The 20,380-nt window shown below is 53.0% G+C and overlaps 14 non-coding genes across 14 annotated transcripts; all 14 read right to left on the reverse strand.

Annotated features, from left to right (window-relative positions):
- Positions 1-635: 635 nt before the first annotated feature.
- On the reverse strand, positions 636-754 carry LOC126155880 (5S ribosomal RNA). Its single transcript, XR_007533313.1, has one exon. It is a non-coding gene; the product is annotated as a 5S ribosomal RNA (ribosomal RNA).
- An 859-nt stretch (positions 755-1,613) lies between these two features.
- On the reverse strand, positions 1,614-1,732 carry LOC126155700 (5S ribosomal RNA). Its single transcript, XR_007533145.1, has one exon. It is a non-coding gene; the product is annotated as a 5S ribosomal RNA (ribosomal RNA).
- An 858-nt stretch (positions 1,733-2,590) lies between these two features.
- Positions 2,591-2,709, reverse strand: LOC126155702 (5S ribosomal RNA). Its single transcript, XR_007533146.1, has one exon. It is a non-coding gene; the product is annotated as a 5S ribosomal RNA (ribosomal RNA).
- Positions 2,710-3,558: 849 nt separating this feature from the next.
- LOC126155881 (5S ribosomal RNA) lies at positions 3,559-3,677 on the reverse strand. Its single transcript, XR_007533314.1, has one exon. It is a non-coding gene; the product is annotated as a 5S ribosomal RNA (ribosomal RNA).
- An 860-nt stretch (positions 3,678-4,537) lies between these two features.
- LOC126155884 (5S ribosomal RNA) lies at positions 4,538-4,656 on the reverse strand. The gene has a single exon (XR_007533316.1). It is a non-coding gene; the product is annotated as a 5S ribosomal RNA (ribosomal RNA).
- Positions 4,657-5,515: 859 nt separating this feature from the next.
- Positions 5,516-5,634, reverse strand: LOC126155703 (5S ribosomal RNA). The gene has a single exon (XR_007533147.1). It is a non-coding gene; the product is annotated as a 5S ribosomal RNA (ribosomal RNA).
- Positions 5,635-6,493: 859 nt separating this feature from the next.
- Positions 6,494-6,612, reverse strand: LOC126155841 (5S ribosomal RNA). Its single transcript, XR_007533276.1, has one exon. It is a non-coding gene; the product is annotated as a 5S ribosomal RNA (ribosomal RNA).
- Positions 6,613-7,461: 849 nt separating this feature from the next.
- Positions 7,462-7,580, reverse strand: LOC126155885 (5S ribosomal RNA). The gene has a single exon (XR_007533317.1). It is a non-coding gene; the product is annotated as a 5S ribosomal RNA (ribosomal RNA).
- Positions 7,581-8,439: 859 nt separating this feature from the next.
- LOC126155705 (5S ribosomal RNA) lies at positions 8,440-8,558 on the reverse strand. Its single transcript, XR_007533149.1, has one exon. It is a non-coding gene; the product is annotated as a 5S ribosomal RNA (ribosomal RNA).
- An 859-nt stretch (positions 8,559-9,417) lies between these two features.
- LOC126155842 (5S ribosomal RNA) lies at positions 9,418-9,536 on the reverse strand. Its single transcript, XR_007533277.1, has one exon. It is a non-coding gene; the product is annotated as a 5S ribosomal RNA (ribosomal RNA).
- An 845-nt stretch (positions 9,537-10,381) lies between these two features.
- On the reverse strand, positions 10,382-10,500 carry LOC126155706 (5S ribosomal RNA). Its single transcript, XR_007533150.1, has one exon. It is a non-coding gene; the product is annotated as a 5S ribosomal RNA (ribosomal RNA).
- Positions 10,501-11,357: 857 nt separating this feature from the next.
- Positions 11,358-11,476, reverse strand: LOC126155708 (5S ribosomal RNA). The gene has a single exon (XR_007533151.1). It is a non-coding gene; the product is annotated as a 5S ribosomal RNA (ribosomal RNA).
- Positions 11,477-18,983: 7,507 nt separating this feature from the next.
- LOC126155773 (5S ribosomal RNA) lies at positions 18,984-19,102 on the reverse strand. Its single transcript, XR_007533212.1, has one exon. It is a non-coding gene; the product is annotated as a 5S ribosomal RNA (ribosomal RNA).
- Positions 19,103-19,939: 837 nt separating this feature from the next.
- On the reverse strand, positions 19,940-20,058 carry LOC126154765 (5S ribosomal RNA). Its single transcript, XR_007532302.1, has one exon. It is a non-coding gene; the product is annotated as a 5S ribosomal RNA (ribosomal RNA).
- Between the last annotated feature and the right edge of the window lie 322 nt (positions 20,059-20,380).

Here is a 20,380-nt window from a genome sequence, read left to right on the forward strand (position 1 = left end):
CACCCCCTGTCATTCGCTGGGCGCGTGTAGCCTTCGACACTAGCGGAGGACGCATCTTGTCCCTGGTGTTCAGCGGAGGGCCTGTGCGGGGTGTGGCAGTGTCGTGCTGGAGGGCCCACTGGTAGCGATGTGGGCTTCCTCGCCTCGCCACGCTTCGCCGCGCCTCACACCAGGTGTCTGCGTAGTTTGCAGTGCATTCGCACCATTCCTATCCCTGTCCCTGTCCCCGTCCCGACTTGTCCCGACTTTGCTCGACTGCCGCTCGCTGCCGCTCGGGTCGTGGTCCATATGACAGCGCAAGCACGACAAACGTCTGCGGGACGAGACGAGACGAGACGAGACGAGACGACTAAGGAATAAATTCGTGGTTACAAATCAAATTTGGAACTCTACACTGCTACACAACAATAGGCGGTGACGTATTTCAGAAATCACCTGCCGATTCGTACTGTTTTGTCGTTTTCAAAGTCTTCTTGGCAAACTTGGTTAGCACATTCTCCCTCAAACTGAGTTAATTACTGCATTTTCGTACCATTACAGTAGTTTAAAAGGCTTAAGGAAGCATCTTTGTCACAACAGAAATGTAGTTTGAAAATTGGGCTGGCGACATTACAAAAAAAAAAAAACAGGAAGGGAGCCAACAGCACCCGGGTTTCCCAGGCGATCACCCATCCAAGTACTAGCCGGGCCCGATGATGCTTAACTTCGGTGATCGGACGAGAACCGGTGTATTCATCATGGTATGGCCGTTGGCGCTCATCTAATGTAGGAGCACGGCAGAATTCGCGTTCGGCTTTTCTCCCAACACACAAAATGTTAGTTTTCGGCCGCATTTGACGAAAGCGCTTCCTTCCGCAACCGCCAGTTCCTCGAGGACGGCGCGGGGAGGCGCGCCCGGCGTCCCAGCAGAGTGACGGCCGAATTGGCGGGCGCACCGCCGCGTGTGTGAGACGCACTGCTGCTCGTTGCACCCCCTGTCATTCGCTGGGCGCGTGTAGCCTTCGACACTAGCGGAGGACGCATCTTGTCCCTGGTGTTCAGCGGAGGGCCTGTGCGGGGTGTGGCAGTGTCGTGCTGGAGGGCCCACTGGTAGCGATGTGGGCTTCCTCGCCTCGCCTCGCCTCGCCTCGCCTCGCCTCTTCTCACACCAGGTGTCTGCGTAGTTTGCAGTGCATTCGCACCATTCCTATCCCTGTCCCTGTCCCCGTCCCGACTTGTCCCGACTTTGGTCGACTGCCGCTCGCTGCCGCTCGGGTCGTAGTCCATATGACAGCGCAAGCACGACAAACGTCTGCGGGACGAGACGAGACGAGACGAGACGAGACGACTAAGGAATAAATTCGTGGTTACAAATCAAATTTGGAACTCTACACTCCTACACAACAATAGGCGGTGACGTATTTCAGAAATCACCTGCCGATTCGTACTGTTTTGTCGTTTTCAAAGTCTTCTTGGCAAACTTGGTTAGCACATTCTCCCTCAAACTGAGTTAATTACTGCATTTTCGTACCATTACAGTAGTTTAAAAGGCTTAAGTAAGCATCTTTGTCACAACAGAAAGGTAGTTTGAAAATTGGGCTGGCGACATTACAAAAAAAAAAAAACAGGAAGGGAGCCAACAGCACCCGGGTTTCCCAGGCGGTCACCCATCCAAGTACTAGCCGGGCCCGATGATGCTTAACTTCGGTGATCGGACGAGAACCGGTGTATTCATCATGGTATGGCCGTTGGCGCTCATCTAATGTAGGAGCACGGCAGAATTCGCGTTCGGCTTTTCTCCCAACACACAAAATGTTAGTTTTCGGCCGCATTTGACGAAAGCGCTTCCTTCCGCAACCGCCAGTTCCTCGAGGACGGCGCGGGGAGGCGCGCCCGGCGTCCCAGCAGATTGACGGCCGAATTGGCGGGCGCACCGCCGCGTGTGTGAGACGCACTGCTGCTCGTTGCACCCCCTGTCATTCGCTGGGCGCGTTCAGCCTTCGACACTAGCGGAGGACGCATCTTGTCCCTGGTGTTCAGCGGAGGGCCTGTGCGGGGTGTGGCAGTGTCGTGCTGGAAGGCCCACTGGTAGCGATGTGGGCTTCCTCGCCTCGCCTCGCCACGCCTCGCCTCGCCTCACACCAGGTGTCTGCGGTGTTTGCAGTGCATTCGCACCATTCCTATCCCTGTCCCTGTCCCCGTCCCGACTTGTCCCGACTTTGCTCGACTGCCGCTCGCTGCCGCTCGGGTCGTGGTCCATATGACAGCGCAAGCACGACAAACGTCTGCGGGACGAGACGAGACGAGACGAGACGAGACGAGACGACTAAGGAATAAATTCGTGGTTACAAATCAAATTTGGAACTCTACATTCCTACACAACAATAGGCGGTGACGTATTTCAGAAATCACCTGCCAATTCGTACTGTTTTGTCGTTTTCAAAGTCTTCTTGGCAAACTTGGTTAGCACATTCTCCCTCAAACTGAGTTAATTACTGCATTTTCGTACCATTACAGTAGTTTAAAAGGCTTAAGTAAGCATCTTTGTCACAACAGAAACGTAGTTTGAAAATTGGGCTGGCAACATAACAAAAAAAAAAAACGGGAAGGGAGCCAACAGCACCCGGGTTTCCCAGGCGGTCACCCATCCAAGTACTAGCCGGGCCCGATGATGCTTAACTTCGGTGATCGGACGAGAACCGGTGTATTCATCATGGTATGGCCGTTGGCGCTCATCTAATGTAGAAGCACGGCAGAATTCGCGTTCGGCTTTTCTCACACACACAAAATGTTAGTTTTCGGCCGCATTTGACGAAAGCGCTTCCTTCCGCAACCGCCAGTTCCTCGAGGACGGCGCGGGGAGGCGCGCCCGGCGTCCCAGCAGAGTGACGGCCGAATTGGCGGGCGCACCGCCGCGTGTGTGAGACGCACTGCTGCTCGTTGCACCCCCTGTCATTCGCTGGGCGCGTGTAGCCTTCGACACTAGCGGAGGACGCATCTTGTCCCTGGTGTTCAGCGGAGGGCCTGTGCGGGGTGTGGCAGTGTCGTGCTGGAGGGCCCACTGGTAGCGATGTGGGCTTCCTCGCCTCGCCACGCTTCGCCGCGCCTCACACCAGGTGTCTGCGTAGTTTGCAGTGCATTCGCACCATTCCTATCCCTGTCCCTGTCCCCGTCCCGACTTGTCCCGACTTTGCTCGACTGCCGCTCGCTGCCGCTCGGGTCGTGGTCCATATGACAGCGCAAGCACGACAAACGTCTGCGGGACGAGACGAGACGAGACGAGACGAGACGACTAAGGAATAAATTCGTGGTTACAAATCAAATTTGGAACTCTACACTGCTACACAACAATAGGCGGTGACGTATTTCAGAAATCACCTGCCGATTCGTACTGTTTTGTCGTTTTCAAAGTCTTCTTGGCAAACTTGGTTAGCACATTCTCCCTCAAACTGAGTTAATTACTGCATTTTCGTACCATTACAGTAGTTTAAAAGGCTTAAGGAAGCATCTTTGTCACAACAGAAATGTAGTTTGAAAATTGGGCTGGCGACATTACAAAAAAAAAAAAAACAGGAAGGGAGCCAACAGCACCCGGGTTTCCCAGGCGATCACCCATCCAAGTACTAGCCGGGCCCGATGATGCTTAACTTCGGTGATCGGACGAGAACCGGTGTATTCATCATGGTATGGCCGTTGGCGCTCATCTAATGTAGGAGCACGGCAGAATTCGCGTTCGGCTTTTCTCCCAACACACAAAATGTTAGTTTTCGGCCGCATTTGACGAAAGCGCTTCCTTCCGCAACCGCCAGTTCCTCGAGGACGGCGCGGGGAGGCGCGCCCGGCGTCCCAGCAGAGTGACGGCCGAATTGGCGGGCGCACCGCCGCGTGTGTGAGACGCACTGCTGCTCGTTGCACCCCCTGTCATTCGCTGGGCGCGTGTAGCCTTCGACACTAGCGGAGGACGCATCTTGTCCCTGGTGTTCAGCGGAGGGCCTGTGCGGGGTGTGGCAGTGTCGTGCTGGAGGGCCCACTGGTAGCGATGTGGGCTTCCTCGCCTCGCCTCGCCTCGCCTCGCCTCGCCTCTTCTCACACCAGGTGTCTGCGTAGTTTGCAGTGCATTCGCACCATTCCTATCCCTGTCCCTGTCCCCGTCCCGACTTGTCCCGACTTTGCTCGACTGCCGCTCGCTGCCGCTCGGGTCGTGGTCCATATGACAGCGCAAGCACGACAAACGTCTGCGGGACGAGACGAGACGAGACGAGACGAGACGACTAAGGAATAAATTCGTGGTTACAAATCAAATTTGGAACTCTACACTCCTACACAACAATAGGCGGTGACGTATTTCAGAAATCACCTGCCGATTCGTACTGTTTTGTCGTTTTCAAAGTCTTCTTGGCAAACTTGGTTAGCACATTCTCCCTCAAACTGAGTTAATTACTGCATTTTCGTACCATTACAGTAGTTTAAAAGGCTTAAGGAAGCATCTTTGTCACAACAGAAATGTAGTTTGAAAATTGGGCTGGCGACATTACAAAAAAAAAAAAAACAGGAAGGGAGCCAACAGCACCCGGGTTTCCCAGGCGATCACCCATCCAAGTACTAGCCGGGCCCGATGATGCTTAACTTCGGTGATCGGACGAGAACCGGTGTATTCATCATGGTATGGCCGTTGGCGCTCATCTAATGTAGGAGCACGGCAGAATTCGCGTTCGGCTTTTCTCCCAACACACAAAATGTTAGTTTTCGGCCGCATTTGACGAAAGCGCTTCCTTCCGCAACCGCCAGTTCCTCGAGGACGGCGCGGGGAGGCGCGCCCGGCGTCCCAGCAGAGTGACGGCCGAATTGGCGGGCGCACCGCCGCGTGTGTGAGACGCACTGCTGCTCGTTGCACCCCCTGTCATTCGCTGGGCGCGTGTAGCCTTCGACACTAGCGGAGGACGCATCTTGTCCCTGGTGTTCAGCGGAGGGCCTGTGCGGGGTGTGGCAGTGTCGTGCTGGAGGGCCCACTGGTAGCGATGTGGGCTTCCTCGCCTCGCCTCGCCTCGCCTCGCCTCGCCTCTTCTCACACCAGGTGTCTGCGTAGTTTGCAGTGCATTCGCACCATTCCTATCCCTGTCCCTGTCCCCGTCCCGACTTGTCCCGACTTTGCTCGACTGCCGCTCGCTGCCGCTCGGGTCGTGGTCCATATGACAGCGCAAGCACGACAAACGTCTGCGGGACGAGACGAGACGAGACGAGACGAGACGACTAAGGAATAAATTCGTGGTTACAAATCAAATTTGGAACTCTACACTCCTACACAACAATAGGCGGTGACGTATTTCAGAAATCACCTGCCGATTCGTACTGTTTTGTCGTTTTCAAAGTCTTCTTGGCAAACTTGGTTAGCACATTCTCCCTCAAACTGAGTTAATTACTGCATTTTCGTACCATTACAGTAGTTTAAAAGGCTTAAGGAAGCATCTTTGTCACAACAGAAAGGTAGTTTGAAAATTGGCTGGCGACATTACAAAAAAAAAAAAAACAGGAAGGGAGCCAACAGCACCCGGGTTTCCCAGGCGGTCACCCATCCAAGTACTAGCCGGGCCCGATGATGCTTAACTTCGGTGATCGGACGAGAACCGGTGTATTCATCATGGTATGGCCGTTGGCGCTCATCTAATGTAGCAGCACGGCAGAATTCGCGTTCGGCTTTTCTCCCAACACACAAAATGTTAGTTTTCGGCCGCATTTGACGAAAGCGCTTCCTTCCGCAACCGCCAGTTCCTCGAGGACGGCGCGGGGAGGCGCGCCCGGCGTCCCAGCAGAGTGACGGCCGAATTGGCGGGCGCACCGCCGCGTGTGTGAGACGCACTGCTGCTCGTTGCACCCCCTGTCATTCGCTGGGCGCGTGTAGCCTTCGACACTAGCGGAGGACGCATCTTGTCCCTGGTGTTCAGCGGAGGGCCTGTGCGGGGTGTGGCAGTGTCGTGCTGGAGGGCCCACTGGTAGCGATGTGGGCTTCCTCGCCTCGCCTCGCTTCGCCTCGCCTCGCCTCTTCTCACACCAGGTGTCTACGTAGTTTGCAGTGCATTCGCACCATTCCTATCCCTGTCCCTGTCCCCGTCCCGACTTGTCCCGACTTTGCTCGACTGCCGCTCGCTGCCGCTCGGGTCGTAGTCCATATGACAGCGCAAGCACGACAAACGTCTGCGGGACGAGACGAGACGAGACGAGACGAGACGACTAAGGAATAAATTCGTGGTTACAAATCAAATTTGGAACTCTACACTCCTACACAACAATAGGCGGTGACGTATTTCAGAAATCACCTGCCGATTCGTACTGTTTTGTCGTTTTCAAAGTCTTCTTGGCAAACTTGGTTAGCACATTCTCCCTCAAACTGAGTTAATTACTGCATTTTCGTACCATTACAGTAGTTTAAAAGGCTTAAGGAAGCATCTTTGTCACAACAGAAAGGTAGTTTGAAAATTGGGCTGGCGACATTACAAAAAAAAAAAAACAGGAAGGGAGCCAACAGCACCCGGGTTTCCCAGGCGGTCACCCATCCAAGTACTAGCCGGGCCCGATGATACTTAACTTCGGTGATCGGACGAGAACCGGTGTATTCATCATGGTATGGCCGTTGGCGCTCATCTAATGTAGGAGCACGGCAGAATTCGCGTTCGGCTTTTCTCACACACACAAAATGTTAGTTTTCGGCCGCATTTGACGAAAGCGCTTCCTTCCGCAACCGCCAGTTCCTCGAGGACGGCGCGGGGAGGCGCGCCCGGCGTCCCAGCAGAGTGACGGCCGAATTGGCGGGCGCACCGCCGCGTGTGTGAGACGCACTGCTGCTCGTTGCACCCCCTGTCATTCGCTGGGCGCGTGTAGCCTTCGACACTAGCGGAGGACGCATCTTGTCCCTGGTGTTCAGCGGAGGGCCTATGCGGGGTGTGGCAGTGTCGTGCTGGAGGGCCCACTGGTAGCGATGTGGGCTTCCTCTCCTCGCCTCGCTTCGCCGCGCCTCACACCAGGTGTCTGCGTAGTTTGCAGTGCATTCGCACCATTCCTATCCCTGTCCCTGTCCCCGTCCCGACTTGTCCCGACTTTGCTCGACTGCCGCTCGCTGCCGCTCGGGTCGTGGTCCATATGACAGCGCAAGCACGACAAACGTCTGCGGGACGAGACGAGACGAGACGAGACGAGACGACTAAGGAATAAATTCGTGGTTACAAATCAAATTTGGAACTCTACACTCCTACACAACAATAGGCGGTGACGTATTTCAGAAATCACCTGCCGATTCGTACTGTTTTGTCGTTTTCAAAGTCTTCTTGGCAAACTTGGTTAGCACATTCTCCCTCAAACTGAGTTAATTACTGCATTTTCGTACCATTACAGTAGTTTAAAAGGCTTAAGGAAGCATCTTTGTCACAACAGAAATGTAGTTTGAAAATTGGGCTGGCGACATTACAAAAAAAAAAAAAACAGGAAGGGAGCCAACAGCACCCGGGTTTCCCAGGCGATCACCCATCCAAGTACTAGCCGGGCCCGATGATGCTTAACTTCGGTGATCGGACGAGAACCGGTGTATTCATCATGGTATGGCCGTTGGCGCTCATCTAATGTAGGAGCACGGCAGAATTCGCGTTCGGCTTTTCTCCCAACACACAAAATGTTAGTTTTCGGCCGCATTTGACGAAAGCGCTTCCTTCCGCAACCGCCAGTTCCTCGAGGACGGCGCGGGGAGGCGCGCCCGGCGTCCCAGCAGAGTGACGGCCGAATTGGCGGGCGCACCGCCGCGTGTGTGAGACGCACTGCTGCTCGTTGCACCCCCTGTCATTCGCTGGGCGCGTGTAGCCTTCGACACTAGCGGAGGACGCATCTTGTCCCTGGTGTTCAGCGGAGGGCCTGTGCGGGGTGTGGCAGTGTCGTGCTGGAGGGCCCACTGGTAGCGATGTGGGCTTCCTCGCCTCGCCTCGCCTCGCCTCGCCTCGCCTCTTCTCACACCAGGTGTCTGCGTAGTTTGCAGTGCATTCGCACCATTCCTATCCCTGTCCCTGTCCCCGTCCCGACTTGTCCCGACTTTGCTCGACTGCCGCTCGCTGCCGCTCGGGTCGTGGTCCATATGACAGCGCAAGCACGACAAACGTCTGCGGGACGAGACGAGACGAGACGAGACGAGACGACTAAGGAATAAATTCGTGGTTACAAATCAAATTTGGAACTCTACACTCCTACACAACAATAGGCGGTGACGTATTTCAGAAATCACCTGCCGATTCGTACTGTTTTGTCGTTTTCAAAGTCTTCTTGGCAAACTTGGTTAGCACATTCTCCCTCAAACTGAGTTAATTACTGCATTTTCGTACCATTACAGTAGTTTAAAAGGCTTAAGGAAGCATCTTTGTCACAACAGAAAGGTAGTTTGAAAATTGGCTGGCGACATTACAAAAAAAAAAAAAACAGGAAGGGAGCCAACAGCACCCGGGTTTCCCAGGCGGTCACCCATCCAAGTACTAGCCGGGCCCGATGATGCTTAACTTCGGTGATCGGACGAGAACCGGTGTATTCATCATGGTATGGCCGTTGGCGCTCATCTAATGTAGCAGCACGGCAGAATTCGCGTTCGGCTTTTCTCCCAACACACAAAATGTTAGTTTTCGGCCGCATTTGACGAAAGCGCTTCCTTCCGCAACCGCCAGTTCCTCGAGGACGGCGCGGGGAGGCGCGCCCGGCGTCCCAGCAGAGTGACGGCCGAATTGGCGGGCGCACCGCCGCGTGTGTGAGACGCACTGCTGCTCGTTGCACCCCCTGTCATTCGCTGGGCGCGTGTAGCCTTCGACACTAGCGGAGGACGCATCTTGTCCCTGGTGTTCAGCGGAGGGCCTGTGCGGGGTGTGGCAGTGTCGTGCTGGAGGGCCCACTGGTAGCGATGTGGGCTTCCTCGCCTCGCCTCGCTTCGCCTCGCCTCGCCTCTTCTCACACCAGGTGTCTACGTAGTTTGCAGTGCATTCGCACCATTCCTATCCCTGTCCCTGTCCCCGTCCCGACTTGTCCCGACTTTGCTCGACTGCCGCTCGCTGCCGCTCGGGTCGTAGTCCATATGACAGCGCAAGCACGACAAACGTCTGCGGGACGAGACGAGACGAGACGAGACGAGACGACTAAGGAATAAATTCGTGGTTACAAATCAAATTTGGAACTCTACACTCCTACACAACAATAGGCGGTGACGTATTTCAGAAATCACCTGCCGATTCGTACTGTTTTGTCGTTTTCAAAGTCTTCTTGGCAAACTTGGTTAGCACATTCTCCCTCAAACTGAGTTAATTACTGCATTTTCGTACCATTACAGTAGTTTAAAAGGCTTAAGGAAGCATCTTTGTCACAACAGAAAGGTAGTTTGAAAATTGGGCTGGCGACATTACAAAAAAAAAAAAACAGGAAGGGAGCCAACAGCACCCGGGTTTCCCAGGCGGTCACCCATCCAAGTACTAGCCGGGCCCGATGATACTTAACTTCGGTGATCGGACGAGAACCGGTGTATTCATCATGGTATGGCCGTTGGCGCTCATCTAATGTAGGAGCACGGCAGAATTCGCGTTCGGCTTTTCTCACACACACAAAATGTTAGTTTTCGGCCGCATTTGACGAAAGCGCTTCCTTCCGCAACCGCCAGTTCCTCGAGGACGGCGCGGGGAGGCGCGCCCGGCGTCCCAGCAGAGTGACGGCCGAATTGGCGGGCGCACCGCCGCGTGTGTGAGACGCACTGCTGCTCGTTGCACCCCCTGTCATTCGCTGGGCGCGTGTAGCCTTCGACACTAGCGGAGGACGCATCTTGTCCCTGGTGTTCAGCGGAGGGCCTATGCGGGGTGTGGCAGTGTCGTGCTGGAGGGCCCACTGGTAGCGATGTGGGCTTCCTCTCCTCGCCTCGCTTCGCCGCGCCTCACACCAGGTGTCTGCGTAGTTTGCAGTGCATTCGCACCATTCCTATCCCTGTCCCTGTCCCCGTCCCGACTTGTCCCGACTTTGCTCGACTGCCGCTCGCTGCCGCTCGGGTCGTGGTCCATATGACAGCGCAAGCACGACAAACGTCTGCGGGACGAGACGAGACGAGACGACACGAGACGACTAAGGAATAAATTCGTGGTTACAAATCAAATTTGGACTCTACACTCCTACACAACAATAGGCGGTGACGTATTTCAGAAATCTCCTGCCGATTCGTACTGTTTTGTCGTTTTCAAAGTCTTCTTGGCAAACTTGGTTAGCACATTCTCCCTCAAACTGAGTTAATTACTGCATTTTCGTACCATTACAGTAGTTTAAAAGGCTTAAGGAAGCATCTTTGTCACAACAGAAATGTAGTTTGAAAATTGGGCTGGCGACATTACAAAAAAAAAAACAGGAAGGGAGCCAACAGCACCCGGGTTTCCCAGGCGGTCACCCATCCAAGTACTAGCCGGGCCCGATGATGCTTAACTTCGGTGATCGGACGAGAACCGGTGTATTCATCATGGTATGGCCGTTGGCGCTCATCTAATGTAGCAGCACGGCAGAATTCGCGTTCGGCTTTGATCCCAACACACAAAATGTTAGTTTTCGGCCGCATTTGACGAAAGCGCTTCCTTCCGCAACCGCCAGTTCCTCGAGGACGGCGCGGGGAGGCGCGCCCGGCGTCCCAGCAGAGTGACGGCCGAATTGGCGGGCGCACCGCCGCGTGTGTGAGACGCACTGCTGCTCGTTGCACCCCCTGTCATTCGCTGGGCGCGTGTAGCCTTCGACACTAGCGGAGGACGCATCTTGTCCCTGGGTTCAGCGGAGGGCCTGTGCGGGGTGTGGCAGTGTCGTGCTGGAGGGCCCACTGGTAGCGATGTGGGCTTCCTCGCCTCGCCTCGCCTCGCCTCGCCTCGCCTCTTCTCACACCAGGTGTCTGCGTAGTTTGCAGTGCATTCGCACCATTCCTATCCCTGTCCCTGTCCCCGTCCCGACTTGTCCCGACTTTGCTCGACTGCCGCTCGCTGCCGCTCGGGTCGTGGTCCATATGACAGCGCAAGCACGACAAACGTCTGCGGGACGAGACGAGACGAGACGAGACGAGACGACTAAGGAATAAATTCGTGGTTACAAATCAAATTTGGAACTCTACACTCCTACACAACAATAGGCGGTGACGTATTTCAGAAATCACCTGCCGATTCGTACTGTTTTGTCGTTTTCAAAGTCTTCTTGGCAAACTTGGTTAGCACATTCTCCCTCAAACTGAGTTAATTACTGCATTTTCGTACCATTACAGTAGTTTAAAAGGCTTAAGGAAGCATCTTTGTCACAACAGAAAGGTAGTTTGAAAATTGGGCTGGCGACATTACAAAAAAAAAAAACAGGAAGGGAGCCAACAGCACCCGGGTTTCCCAGGCGGTCACCCATCCAAGTACTAGCCGGGCCCGATGATGCTTAACTTCGGTGATCGGACGAGAACCGGTGTATTCATCATGGTATGGCCGTTGGCGCTCATCTAATGTAGCAGCACGGCAGAATTCGCGTTCGGCTTTGATCCCAACACACAAAATGTTAGTTTTCGGCCGCATTTGACGAAAGCGCTTCCTTCCGCAACCGCCAGTTCCTCGAGGACGGCGCGGGGAGGCGCGCCCGGCGTCCCAGCAGAGTGACGGCCGAATTGGCGGGCGCACCGCCGCGTGTGTGAGACGCACTGCTGCTCGTTGCACCCCCTGTCATTCGCTGGGCGCGTGTAGCCTTCGACACTAGCGGAGGACGCATCTTGTCCCTGGTGTTCAGCGGAGGGCCTGTGCGGGGTGTGGCAGTGTCGTGCTGGAGGGCCCACTGGTAGCGATGTGGGCTTCCTCGCCTCGCCTCGCTTCGCCGCGCCTCACACCAGGTGTCTGCGTAGTTTGCAGTGCATTCGCACCATTCCTATCCCTGTCCCTGTCCCCGTCCCGACTTGTCCCGACTTTGCTCGACTGCCGCTCGCTGCCGCTCGGGTCGTGGTCCATATGACAGCGCAAGCACGACAAACGTCTGCGGGACGAGACGAGACGAGACGAGACGAGACGACTAAGGAATAAATTCGTGGTTACAAATCAAATTTGGAACTCTACACTCCTACACAACAATAGGCGGTGACGTATTTCAGAAATCTCCTGCCGATTCGTACTGTTTTGTCGTTTTCAAAGTCTTCTTGGCAAACTTGGTTAGCACATTCTCCCTCAAACTGAGTTAATTACTGCATTTTCGTACCATTACAGTAGTTTAAAAGGCTTAAGGAAGCATCTTTGTCACAACAGAAATGTAGTTTGAAAATTGGGCTGGCGACATTACAAAAAAAAAAAACAGGAAGGGAGCCAACAGCACCCGGGTTTCCCAGGCGGTCACCCATCCAAGTACTAGCCGGGCCCGATGATGCTTAACTTCGGTGATCGGACGAGAACTTTTTTTTTTTTTTTTTTTTTTTTTTTTTTTTAAAAAGGCTTAAGGAAGCATCTTTGTCACAACAGAAAGGTAGTTTGAAAATTGGGCTGGCGACATAACAAAAAAACAAAAGGAAGGGAGCCAACAGCACCCGGGTTTCCCAGGCGGTCACCCATCCAAGTACTAGCCGGGCCCGATGATTCTTAACTTCGGTGATCGGACGAGAACCTTTTTTTTTTTTTTTTTTTTTTTTGAGAGTATTTTTTTTTTTCAACTAAATATACTTCATTGTAAGAGCAGGCCAGGGTGGCGGTGGAGGCAGAGTGGGCGGGGGTCGCAATCCGAGGCCCGGCCACAGTGTCTCCCTCGCCCTCCCAACCCAAGAAACAGGGAATAACGGAAAAGGTGGTGTATTGTACTCTCTTTATTTTTTTTTTTTTTTGTGTGAGATCAGCATTTTTCTTATTGGTTTCTTTTTTTTTTCTTTATTTTTTTTTTATTTATTTATTATTTTTTTTTTTATTTTTATTTTTTTTTTTTTTTTTGTTGAGATCCTTTAGGAGAACAAAGGTCCATTGTGGCCAGCGGAAACATGTCCAAAACGATGTGAGAAAGGAATACCATCCGCTGAAGGTGTGGATATAACGTGAGGAAGGAAGAACGCAAACGCGAAACACAAATAAAAAACCATTCTAGAAGGACAATGACCACAAGTCAGCAGCGGAGGCCTCCCGCCGCAAGAGAAAAGCAAAAGTAAAGAGACTCTCAAAGAAAATTTAAAAATAAAAAACACACACGAACGAGCACACTATACGTGCCAAATATGTCCGGCGCACGGTAAAGGTGAATTCTACACAATTCCGGCAGCAGCAAACATATTTCGTCTTCTCGATAAGCTGGATTTCCGTGCCCAAGAGGCAACCGTTTCAACACAAAATATCTTTAAGCACCGTCTCACAGTTCAGGGACAAGGCAATTGACAGTCCTGCAATAGTCACAAAAATTTAGGAAAAGTCAGCAATTAGGGAACAAATCGTCAAATCCAGGAGAGAAAAAAAAAAACCAATATGGCAATCCTAAGGACAACCTCCCAAAATGGCGGAAGATTAGTCGAGCCGGTGAGACAAATTAACTGTCATACATCAAGAATAGAACAATGATATCATTCCGCACATTCCACCAAAAGGAACAGTGGAATGGAAAGTACATAATCATGGCAGGAGAGAAATATGTAATTTGGTAAAGGCGGTCCGTAGAGGTACATCTAAAAATCGGGCATAATTGGAAACATACTGCGGGTTACGTTTCTCCCGCCCATAGTAGTCCCAAAGATACGTCAAAAACTGCAAGCGATCCATGAGTCGAAGAGAAAAAATCGCATGTGCAGCATGCGCAGCGATCCACACGGTAGCGTTTCTCTTGGTGGCAGGATACGGCCGCCAGTCGGGAACCAGGATATACAAAGGCTGTATGGCACGCGGGGTAGTCCGATTGATCAATGCCAACATCTCACGGGTGGCATCCCATACCTCTTGAAACTGGGGGCACACAAAACGGTGTTCGATCGTGTCCTCAGCCGCGCACCGCCCGCAGAGGCCACTCGGGAGGAGATTGATTGCGTGGAGTTTCGCATTCGTGGCAACGGTGCGATTCACAACTTTATACCAGGTGGCCCGAACATCGGATGTCAACAATTTACTGGAAATGTTGGACCACACCGTCCGCCAATCGCATTGCGGCAGCCTCAACTCCCATTTGTTAGTCGGCAGAGTTCCGCGGAGGGCCTCTGCGATCGCGCTGACGCTACCCCTGCGCCGGTCGTCGCCTATCAGATAGCTAGTGTGGAGGAAATACTGGCGAACGAAATTCAATCTGTACGGGATAGCCTGGACAGAGACAGGCGCGCGGAGAGAAGCAGGGCGGTAAAGGTCGAAGAGTACCGACGTGGGGCTAAGCCCCGCATTGGCTATTACACGGTTGGTTCGGTGGAGCAAAAGGGCAGCACACTTTGAAGGAAAATCAACCATACCGACGCCGCCCCTGTCCGGCGGGAGCGTGCAAATATTGTAGGCGACTTTAAAGATTTCGCCTCGCCAGACCAACCAAGAAACAGCATGCTTGATTGCCCGTTCAATCTCCTTCGGCACCGGCAAAACTTGAGCCAAGTACCAGGCCTTGGCCAACACCTGGGTATTTACAACCGAAGCTCTATCCAGCAAAGACAAATTTCGTTTGGCGGCAGCCTGAGTCGCCGCTCGTACAGAATATAACACCGCGCGCCAATTTATCACCGCCATTTGTTGTACATTGGCAGTCATCTGGATCCCGAGAATCTTATGTCGCAACCTTACGGTATACCAATCACGACGGACAGCCCTCATGGTCGCAGTAAGCGGCAGTAAGATGGACTTACGGGGGTTCACAACCGCACCCGATGCCGTTTCAAATTGGTGAAGAATGAGGCGGAGCGTATCAATATCATCGGGACGTTGGATAAAAACACCCAAGTCGTCCGCATACGCCCGACAGACAAGCGAACCCGTACCAAACGGGACACCGTGGCAAACATTTGTTATCTTACGGATCAGAGGATCCAACGCTAAAACGAATAATCCCATGGAAAGTGGGCACCCTTGGCGGACGGATCTGTTCATCCTGAGGACATCACCGGCCTGGCCATGAAAAAGGATTCTGGATGTAGCCGATTTCAGAAGGTTAGATATCACATGCGTGAATGTTAAACCAAATCCAAACTTAGACATGACCCGCCGCAAGTACTCGTGACTAATTCTATCAAACGCGTTATGAAAATCAATGGAAAGTATCGCAGCCCGGCCGCCACGGCGTGACGAGGCAGAAGCGATACACTCACGATACGCGAGTACAGCATCATAAATATTCCGTCCAGGTACGGCACACGATTGAGAAGGACTAATGACGGTCTTCAACGCCGGCCGCAAACGGTGGGAAAAGCAGCGTGCTATGATTTTATAATCGGCGTTTAAGAGTGTGATCGGCCGTAAAGTCACCGCACTTGGGATGCCAGTGGTTTTCGGGATGAGGACGACGAGACCCTCTAAAAATTCTTCCGGCACATCGAGACCATTATGTATTTCATTCACCATGGCAACAAAAGTATCAGTTAAAAGACCGGAAAATTTCACATAAAATTCCACAGGAATGCCGTCATGGCCAGGGGCCTTTCCCTTCGGGCTAGCCTTAACGGCGGCAGAAACATCAGCAGCTGTAAAACGCTCATTTAAAAGAAGTCTATCCTGACGCGTTAAAATAGAAGGCAGGTCGTGTAAAAACATCTGCAAGGAGGCTTCATTCAAAGGTTGAGATTGAAAGAGATTAGAGTAGTGATCGTAAATTTCGTCCTGAATCACCCGGCAATCTGAAGTCCTAAGACCGTCACGCGTTATCCAGTCGGTGAATAAAAGTTTTTCACGCCGCAGACGGGCCCGTCGTAAATGATACAATGAAAGCGGTTCCCCCAAAGTGGGATCGAAAGGCCTGCTACGGACAACAGAGCCCTGTGCCTTCCGATGCAGATGGTTTAAAATCTTCGTCTTAATTTTCCGTAACGTGGGAAGGAGTTCAGGGCGGTCGGTAACCCGAGTAATTAAATCCTGTAAACAATCGCGATAGAAAGCGACCGTCATCACTTCCCAATGGGCCTTGTCACGACAGTAATTAATGAGCAGAGTACGAATAGCCGGTTTAGCGTGACGGAGCCACCAATCGACAGTAGAACCCGCCTGTGGGCGGCTCTGAAGAAGTTGGTGCCACAACAAATGCACCTGTTCGACAAGACTGACGTCATCCAAAACACTAACATTGAATTTCCAGTAGGATCGCGAACGTTCTGGGCGAACAGACGGAACATTAAAAGCACACAAATAACCACAATGATCCGAAAAAGCGACGGGAGCAACTTCTGCCTGCAAGATTTGAGCAGCGAGGTCCGGCGATATATAAAATCTGTCCAATCTACTATGCCCAGTAGGATAAAAATAAGTAAAACCTGTAGCAGTCGGACTAAAACAAAGCCACGTGTCCTCAAGTTTAAAAGTGTCAACTAAAGTTTGCAGTGCAAGACACTTATTCGCCGTCGGCTCCTGGTCGGCATCACGCAAGACACAATTAAAATCACCACCTAAGATGATCCGTCGGTGGTTTCGATGGAAGAGCTGACATAAATCATGATGGAAAAAAGTATCCCTCAGACGTTTATTGTCAGTTCCAGAGGGGGCATACACGTTAACAAAAAATATGTCGCAGATAACACATGCCAACCCTCGTCCATTCGGTAAAATTTCTACGTGTTTATACTCTAAACCGGGCGTGATTAAAATAGCCGTACCAAAGGTCGCTTCCGGATCAATATTAAGAATTACATTATAGGCAGTAAGATGCGGGACAACGTCAGCTGTTATTTCTTGAAGGAAAACCACATCGCAACGAGCAGATTGCAAAAAGTGTAAGAGGGCGTGAACTTTACGGTCACTTCGGATGTGATTGATATTAAGGGTGAGGACGCGTAACTGGTGGAATGCACGCGTCAGGGTGGACTCTGTAACTTAAGCGGAACTAGAAAAAGTGATCCTCCTCCACATCATCAGACCACTGCATGGTGTCCGAAGGAGCAGGTGCGGCGTCCGGAACGGGCCGGGAAGCGGGGGCGGTGGGCACCGACACAGGTGGACCGTGTACGAAAGGTGCGTCGCGACGCTCTTGGACCAAAGTATCCGTCAGTCCCTCAACCGCCTGGTCGAAGGTGACGTCGACGCCCTCAGTGGGCGCCGTTTTCGAACGCTTCTTTGACCTTTTACGCTTCGGTTTTGGATCGGCAGGGGCGGACTGAGTGGAAGCTTGGGACACCTCACTTTCGGCACCGCTAGCATCCGCCTCGCCGGCGGTGGACGGGCCCGGCTGTGACGGCAATTTCCGCTTGTCTGTCGGCGGGGCGGGGACTGAAATCGGCCGTGGTGACGCGACCAACATTTCAGAAGTCTCCGGAACGGGCACGTCCGAAACACTGACGGCTGGCAAATCAGCAATACGGACCTCGCGAGGGGTGTGATCGGCAGGTAAACTTTGTTCTGACACAACCGGGGGAACGACAACTGTGGGCGGAGTCACATTGTCAGACACAGGAGCCTCAGCTGCAGGAGCGGCAGAAACCGGTCGGTCGGGCGGGGTGATCGAGGGGGGTCCAACCAACGCGCCCGCATACGTGGAGGTATCAGCAGCTTCGCGCGGCAGCTGAGCCGGCCTGCGTAAAGTGCAGGTTTGTCGCAAATGATCTGTTTTGCCACACACGGAGCACGTCTGCGGCTGCCCACTATAGCTGAGGAAAGCGCGCGTGCCAGCAATGAGCAAATACGACGGTATATGTTTCTTCAAATCTACACGGACCGTCCGAACACCACTCAGAACCCGGTACCTAAATCCTGCAGGCCACACATCATTCTCCACACTAAGCACGGTGCCAAATTCTCCGAGTTTACGAGCAATGGCCTCATTTGGGCATTCGAACGGAACATTATAAACTTTCACATTTCGAATGCCGAAGCCTGCCGGCAGAATCAAAACATCAGACAAAGCACCGTCCACGTGCTTAAACTTCTTAACTCCACCACTTTCGGTAACAAGCTTGTCTACAAAATCCGCGGTCGGAAGTTTCAAAAATACAGAGTTTTGAATAAAGTCAAGCTGGATACCGATCAAATCAGATTCGGGAATACGCAATTCGGAAAATACCCATTCGTGTACATCAAAAGGCGACGGTCTAGCCGCGTTCCTATCAAAAACACACTGTACGGAGTTAGCACGATTCATAATAAAGCGTCAATAAACTTACAGGAACTAGTAGAGAAGAGAGAACGCTGCGAGGCGCAGCACCAAACACGCGACGAAGACACCGCCTGCAGCACACGAAGGTGTCAGCAGGCACGAGCCTAACACACGTCCGGCTGGGCGCGTGCAGCCTTCGACACTAGCGGAGGACGCATCTTGTCCCTGGTGTTCAGCGGAGGGCCTGTGCGGGGTGTGGCAGTGTCGTGCTGGAGGGCGCCACTGGTAGCGATGTGGGCTTCCTCGCCTCGCCTCGCCTCGCCTCACACCAGGTGTCTGCGTAGTTTGCAGTGCATTCGCACCATTCCTATCCCTGTCCCTGTCCCCGTCCCGACTTGTCCCGACTTTGCTCGACTGCCGCTCGCTGCCGCTCGGGTCGTGGTCCATATGACAGCGCAAGCACGACAAACGTCTGCGGGACGAGACGAGACGAGACGAGACGAGAAGACTAAGGAATAAATTCGTGGTTACAAATCAAATTTGGAACTCTACACTCCTACACAACAATAGGCGGTGACGTATTTCAGAAATCACCTGCCGATTCGTACTGTTTTGTCGTTTTCAAAGTCTTCTTGGCAAACTTGGTTAGCACATTCTCCCTCAAACTGAGTTAATTACTGCATTTTCGTACCATTACAGTAGTTTAAAAGGCTTAAGGAAGCATCTTTGTCACAACAGAAAGTTAGTTTGAAAATTGGGCTGGCGACATAACAAAAAAAAAAAAGGAAGGGAGCCAACAGCACCCGGGTTTCCCAGGCGGTCACCCATCCAAGTACTAGCCGGGCCCGACGATGCTTAACTTCGGTGATCGGACGAGAACCGGTGTATTCATCATGGTATGGCCGTTGGCGCTCATCTAATGTAGGAGCACGGCAGAATTCGCGTTCGGCTTTTCTCCCAACACACAAAATGTTAGTTTTCGGCCGCATTTGACGAAAGCGCTTCCTTCCGCAACCGCCAGTTCCTCGAGGACGGCGCGGGGAGGCGCGCCCGGCGTCCCAGCAGAGCGACGGCCGAATTGGCGGGCGCACCGCCGCGTGTGTGAGACGCACTGCTGCTCGTTGCACCCCCTGTCATTCGCTCTGCGCGTGCAGCCTTCGACACTAGCGGAGGACGCATCTTGTCGCTGGTGTTCAGCGGAGGGCCTGTGCGGGGTGTGGCAGTGTCGTGCTGGAGGGCGCCACTGGTAGCGATGTGGGCTTCCTCGCCTCGCCTCGCCTCACACCAGGTGTCTGCGTAGTTTGCAGTGCATTCGCACCATTCCTATCCCTGTTCCTGTCCCCGTCCCGACTTGTCCCGACTTCGCTCGACTGTCGCTCGCTGCCGCTCGGGTCTTGGTCCATATGACAGCGTAAGCACGACAAACGTCTGCGGGACGAGACGAGACGAGACGAGACGAGACGACTAAGGAATAAATTCGTGGTTACAAATCAAATTTGGAACTCTACACTCCTACACAACAATAGGCGGTGACGTATTTCAGAAATCACCTGCCGATTCGTACTGTTTTGTCGTTTTCAAAGTCTTCTTGGCAAACTTGGTTAGCACATTCTCCCTCAAACTGAGTTAATTACTGCATTTTCGTACCATTACAGTAGTTTAAAAGGCTTAAGGAAGCATCTTTGTCACAACAGAAAGTTAGTTTGAAAATTGGGCTGGCGACATAACAAAAAAAAAAAAGGAAGGGAGCCAACAGCACCCGGGTTTCCCAGGCGGTCACCCATCCAAGTACTAGCCGGGCCCGATGATGCTTAACTTCGGTGATCGGACGAGAACCGGTGTATTCATCATGGTATGGCCGTTCGCGCTCATCTAATGTAGGAGCACGGCAGAATTCGCGTTCGGCTTTTCTCCCAACACACAAAATGTTAGTTTTCGGCCGCATTTGACGAAAGCGCTTCCTTCCGCAACCGCCAGTTCCTCGAGGACGGCGCGGGGAGGCGCGCCCGGCGTCCCAGCAGAGCGACGGCCGAATTGGCGGGCGCACCGCCGCGTGTGTGAGACGCACTGCTGCTCGTTGCACCCCCTGTCATTCGCTCTGCGCGTGCAGCCTTCGACACTAGCGGAGGACGCATCTTGTCCCTGGTGTTCAGCGGAGGGCCTGTGCGGGGTGTGGCAGTGTCGTGCT

This window comes from Schistocerca cancellata, unplaced genomic scaffold (genome assembly GCF_023864275.1).
Source record: "Schistocerca cancellata isolate TAMUIC-IGC-003103 unplaced genomic scaffold, iqSchCanc2.1 HiC_scaffold_1100, whole genome shotgun sequence".
Lineage (NCBI taxonomy): Eukaryota > Metazoa > Arthropoda > Insecta > Orthoptera > Acrididae > Schistocerca > Schistocerca cancellata.